Source organism: Peromyscus leucopus, chromosome X (genome assembly GCF_004664715.2).
Source record: "Peromyscus leucopus breed LL Stock chromosome X, UCI_PerLeu_2.1, whole genome shotgun sequence".
Lineage (NCBI taxonomy): Eukaryota > Metazoa > Chordata > Mammalia > Rodentia > Cricetidae > Peromyscus > Peromyscus leucopus.
The window spans coordinates 11,784,071-11,790,076 of record NC_051083.1 but is presented as its reverse complement, the minus strand read 5'-3'; the positions used below and the strand labels follow the sequence as shown (position 1 = coordinate 11,790,076).

The window sequence follows — 6,006 nt, the reverse complement described above, 5'->3', positions numbered from 1 at the left end:
CTTAGAAACTGCTTCTGTGTGGGAGTGCTCACCACCCTGGGTGGACAGGGTACCTGGGAGGCAAAGGCACTATTCTGCTGGGAAGGCCTGAGCTTTTCAGGGAGGTTAGGGTCAATTTTTTGAGGCTCTCCATGGAGGCCTGGGCCTGGGTGAGGTTTCAGAGTGGCACCTAAGCAAATTCACAGCATACCTTGAACTTTCCTGGAGTTCTCCTTCCGGTTCAGATTCCTTCCTTAAACAAGATCCATCTCCAGGGCATCGAGTGGGGTGGGGTGTGGTGTGACCGACCAGGTAAATTCAAACAGGTTATAACAATCCAGACTTGAATGGTGATACTTTAAAACAGCACTTGAGCCAAGTGTAGTGGCACAAATCTTTAATCCCAGCACTCAGGAGGCAGAGGCAGGTGGATCTCTGTGAGTTTGAGGCCAGCCTGGACTACAAAGTGAGCTCCAGGACAGCCAGGGCTACACAGAGAAGCCCTGTCTCAAAATAAACAAACACTTGTTTCCTTCCCTTTGGCCATCAGACCATAGAGACAATGGGCCCCAAGAAACTGAAATTTCCCCCAGGAGTCTCATGCTGGGTGAAGGAAAAGGTTGGGGCCCTGGTGCCAGCCGGAACGGGAGCTTGTCTTCTGGAGAGAAATCTCATGCAGTTCTGACCCCTTGCAGGACAGACTGGAGATGGGTAGTGATGGGTCTCAATACCTAGATTGGCCTGGACAGCTTTGTTTTGGGTAGTATACTTCTGCCCTCTCTTAACACCTTATAGGCAATTCATGGTTGCTGGGGTGGGATGGAAGAGTCATTCCTTAGTGCTAAATTGCCTTTGTTCAAGTAAATAACACCCCACTCCCTGAATTCAGGTGGGCAACTCTAATTAAATGCATTGGCCTCAGCTGCTGCTGCTGCTGCTGCTGGTGGTGGTGGTGGTGGCGGCGGCGACGGCAGCGGCGGTGGCGGCGACTCAGGTGCACACCTTTAATCCCAGCACTTGGGAGGCAGAGGCAGGCAGAGCTCTGTGAGTTCGAGGCCAGCCTGGTCTACAGAGTGAGCTCTAGGGCAGTCAAGGCTTCACAAAGAAACTCTGTCTCAGTGGATAATGCCTGGGGGGGGGGCGCTCACCAACCTAAGATAGAGCGCCTGTGTGGCCTGGGCAGGCATCTCCATGATGGGCAAGGTGACCTGCTGACGTCCCATGCAACCTAAGTCGGAAGTCATTTTTTAGTAGTAAAAGGGGGACCTGTAGGGCCCTGGCCCCTGTTTTGGGTAACTGTTGCCTTGCTTGCTGACCTTGATATCCTCCCTGTGCTAATTCCCTGCGGGGTTCCACCATCCTTGTCTGTGTATCCTGCATAATGGGCGTTAACAGCTTAGATGCAAGATTGTAAAACATCCGTAGTGAACTTCCGCCCTCCGGGGTTCTCCCATTGTGCTGTAAGCCTGTATTTAAGACTTCTTCCCTCCTTCAATAAACCGCATTCAGCATTAAAAAAAAAAAAAAATAATTAGATAACACATCAAAAAAGAAAAAAAAAAAAAACAACATCTGTCCGTGGCCTCAAGCCAAAAAGGAGATGAGAATAGGAGGTGTGCTTTTGGGAAGCAATGAACTTGGTGGAGGAGGTGGGATGAGAGTAACGGAGGCGACTTTGATCAAAGTGTGTCACGTCTATGTAAGGAACTGGGAATGAATGAAAGACCATAACCCTCAAGTTAGGACCCTGAAAATGGAGTTAAGGTTCTTCTTAGAAAGGTGGCCCCACTGGAGAAGTCTCCTTTTCCTGCTTTTCGCTATTGCCTCTTGGGTAAGTTGCTTATTGAGGACAGGTTATTGAGGGCTGCCAGAGCTCAGGTTCTCTCCATGCCTGTGTCCTTTTTCAGTTCCTCAGAACACGGTGACATTTCTAGGCCCCCTTAGGAAGTTCTATGGTCTCTTCCCGCTGAGAACAACGCTTCCTTCTCCCCACCAGCACTGGAATCTCTTTGTTCTGGGAAGTCAGGGAGCTGGCTGGACTTTTCCTGGGGTAGAGTCCCCCCTCTAGCCACGCTCTCAGCTCTCCCCGGTTTCTGAGAGAGGGAAGTGAAGGAGCTGGATGATTCATCTGGCTGGCTTTGGGAAAAAGCAAAGGGCAGAGGTTCACCTCGGCTTATTTATTCATGACTGAGAGAGCTGGCTGAGAAGACACAAGAAAGCCATAAAAGCTGAGCAAAATTTAGCAAGAATTTGGGTGGCAGCCCATAAGGAAGCCATTAGCTTTTCTAAAAAAAAAAAAAAGGGACTTAATTCCAAAGCAGAAACACCATCTGCCCCCTACCAGCCCAACCACCACAATTCTGGAGGGAGGCCCACTGTGGCCCAGGAGCATGAGGTCCTATGGGAACCGCCGATCTGCTGGTTTTGGCAGAAAGAAAGCAAAGGCAAATTCCTGCGCATGGACTCATTGCTCACTCCTCTTCTGCTTTTTGGCTGACATCAGGGCAGGCACACGAGGCAGCCCTACATCCATCCGCTGATGAGCCTAGGGACAAAAGGAAAGCCACACTGCTATTGTGACCTATTCCAAAAGGAACCCAGGGGCAGGACACAGAAACAAACCGCATTTCCCCCCCCAACCCCCCCGGGTTAAAGACAAAAGGCGCTCAAAAGACTGAAGTTTCACTGTTTAACCCCCCACCCCCAGTGCCCCAAATCTGGTCCAGTTGAATCTAGCTGCTAAAAGTGGTCTCCAGATGTTGAAGTCCAGTGACCTGAGTTCTTTCTCAGGGACCCACCCACATGGTGGAGGGAAAGACTCCCTGCAATTTATCCTCTGGCCTTCACAGGCATGCTATGGCACGCATCTGCCCACATACATATGCACACTAAATCAATGGAAAAATGCAATTTAAAAAATCAAATAAAACCCTGAGAACGAAAACTGGCTGGGGGTGTAGCTCAGTGGTGGAGGGCCTGGCCGCAAACCCACTAAAAACGTCTCTGGTGTGGGACTCAAAGTGCCATTGAGACAGACTCTTGGGAGTAAACAGTGTACTTATCAGAAATGAGTTACTATCGCCGCGGACAGACAACAGGCACAACAAGGATTTTGAAGAGAGGAATCCAGGCCTCAGTGGCAGAAGTGGGACTGTGTGCCGCATAGATTTAGATTCCAGAGCAGGCGCCTACAGCCAGGCTCTCCGTTCCCAGGCGGAAGTCAGGGGAGGCAGTGGGGAGCACCACGTCTAGCCTAGCCACCAATACTGCCTTTGATGTAAACTCATTTCCCCAGGTGAGAAACCCTGGCACCTGGAAGTCTGTGAGTTAGAGATTTGCAGACAATGTCTCCGTGTAAGGTGCTTGTCTGTGTCTGCAATGGGGGAAGGGCTGCTGCAGCTGTGAGCAGCTGCTGAATTCTACTATTACATTCTTACACCCACGTCCCAAGGTCGATCCCCATCACACTTACTCCTACAAAAGCAAATCCCATGTGGCAGGAGTGTCTGTAACCCTAGCACTTGTAAAGCTGAGGCAGGAGAATTACTGCTAGTCTCATCCTTGGTACTCGGTGAGACCTTATCTCAAACAAAACAAAGAACAAACAAAGAAACAAAACAAACCGAACAAAAAGATGCCCCTCCTCAAACTCTGGCTACCGGGACTTGTGCTTCTTTAAGAACTTGTAGTCACGCCAAGGGCTTAACGTTAATTTGCAACTTGGATGCTGGGCTCCAGGCAGAATTCAAACCCTCAGCACATACCCTTGAGGCATGGTAGGGGGAATTATTCACCTTTAAATAGGAAGCTATGGGGGTGGGGGTGGGGGTGGGGAGGGGTGGGGAAGGAAACGGGGGAGGAGGAAGGGGGAGAGGGCAATTGGAGGAGAAGGATAGGGAGATGGGGCGGGCGGGCGGGGGGCGGGGCGGGCAGCCAGAAAAAGCAAGTGCAGAAGAGCCCTAGCTTTGAGAGCGCTAAGCCACGCCCCAACCTGAAAGGTTCCCATCACAGATAAGAAACCCCACTGCTGAAGTCCCCCACAACCCCCCTGGGAGAAACGGCCACTTCCTGTTTAGATTAGTATCTTCCAGCTGGGGGTGGGGAGCGGTGATGGAAGCGATTGCCCGTGGCTCTCGGAAAGAATCAAAACTGCTGGGTCAGGGCTCCAATTGCAGCCTTGCGTCCCATTACTCCGCTCGCCCGCGGACAAGGCAGAGCTAATACCATAATAATACCAAGGAGGTGCGGGCGCGCTCGCAGCAGGTACCGTCATCTAGCTTCGGGTAACCACGCAGCAGCATCCGTCCGGGGGCGGAGATGGGGAACAGATACCAGCTTTAGTCTCCCCCCGCCCACTCCCGTCAGTGGCGGAGGCTCCACGATGCAATTGTAGTCGTGGATTCACAGCTCGGAAGAGTCAGGATTGGGCTTGGGTCCTTCCCCTCCCCCAGCTACTTCCTTCTTAATATCTCTCATCACTTGGGCTTTTAGGTTTTAGCACCCGGACTGTCTGGTGCTGAGTAGTTAATCCCTTGGCAGTGCCAAGGCCTCTAAGCACACCATTCTTTCCATTCCCACCCTGGGGCTAGGGGGCGGAGCGGGATGGGGGGGGGATGATCCAATCCGAGGAGCCGTCTGGGTGAAAGCTCTGGATGATCAATAAGTACCTTCTGAACTCAACGTAGGAATGCCTAAACTTAGTCACGCTGTAGCTCATAGGGAAAAAAAAAAAACATTGTCAAGGACTCGACCCTTGTTTGATCGATGGAGAGCGTGGCAAGGGCTGTAGGTGCTTTACAAAGCTATTTGGAGGTTCTTTAAAAAAAAAAAAAAATCAGGCATGCCGGGCACACGCCTTTAATCCCAGCAGAGCCAGGCGGATCTCTGAGTTTGAGGCCAGCCTGGTCTACAGAGAGAGTTGCAGGACAGCCAGGGCCACACAGAGAAACCCTGTCTCGAAAACCAAGCAACAACAAAGAAGTCAAGTGTGATCTCCATTCATTCCCCTAGGAAGTCCAAGCCTTGAGCCTTGGAAACATTCTACTAAACTTCCGGACACAAAGGCTCACATATTGTGTGCTATAGGATTCCATTTTTGCCCCCCCCCCTTTTTTTTATGGAAACTAGATTAGCCTTGAACTCGGTATATAGCTGAGGATAACCTTCACCTCCCAAGTCTAGGATTACAAGCCTGCACTACCCTGCCCAGCTTACAATTTTGTTCATATAAAGAGTCCAGCCCAGGTGCACCGTTACAGGCAGATAGTTACTGGTTACTAGATTTCATGGTTATGAGAGTCAGGCATGAGTGTGGGAAATGACTGTTAATAGGTAAGGGATTTCTCTCTCTCTCTCTCTCTCTCTCTCTCTCTCTCTCTCTCTCTCTCTGTTTTTTGTTTTTTTCGAGACAGGGTTTCTCTGTGTAGCTTGGCGCCTTTCCTGGAACTCACTTTGTAGCCCAGGCTGGCCTCGAACTCGCAGAGATCCGCCTGCCTCTGCCTCCCGAGTGCTGGGATTAAAGGCACGCGCCACTACCGCCTGGCGGGATTTCTTTTGGGAGAGACAGAAATGTTCGAAAATAAGATAAGCAGGAGAGATGGCTCAGTGGTCAAGAGCACTTGTTGCTCTTGCATTGAGTTTGGATTTGGTTCTCAGCATCCACGTGATGGTTCATAACCATCTGTAACTACAGTTCCAGGGCATTATGCTTCTTCTGACCTCCGAGGGCACCATGGTATACATACGTACATGCAGGCAAAACACTCATATACACAAAATAAATCTAAAACATTAAAGAGCTATACATCAAAGAGCACATTGGAGTGGGTAGTGATGAAATACAAGAGTTGTCATTGGTATGATGATGGGAAATTCTAGGCTACGACAAAACTGATTGAACTCTGTGCTGTATTGTCTTTTTTTGTATTGTTGGGCATGGACGCCAGAGCCTCTTCATACCACTACTCAGCTACATTCCCATTCCCAGTTGAATTATCCAGTTAAAAAGAGTAAATTTTATGGGATGTG

At 50.1% G+C, this 6,006-nt stretch overlaps 1 long non-coding RNA gene across 1 annotated transcript; it reads right to left on the bottom strand.

Moving 5' to 3' along the window:
• Positions 1-2,144: 2,144 nt before the first annotated feature.
• LOC119086675 lies at positions 2,145-4,563 on the bottom strand. Its single transcript, XR_005090022.1, has 2 exons — positions 4,247-4,563; positions 2,145-2,524 (listed from the first exon to the last, which is right to left on the bottom strand). It is a non-coding gene; the product is annotated as an uncharacterized LOC119086675 (long non-coding RNA).
• Positions 4,564-6,006: the final 1,443 nt, after the last annotated feature.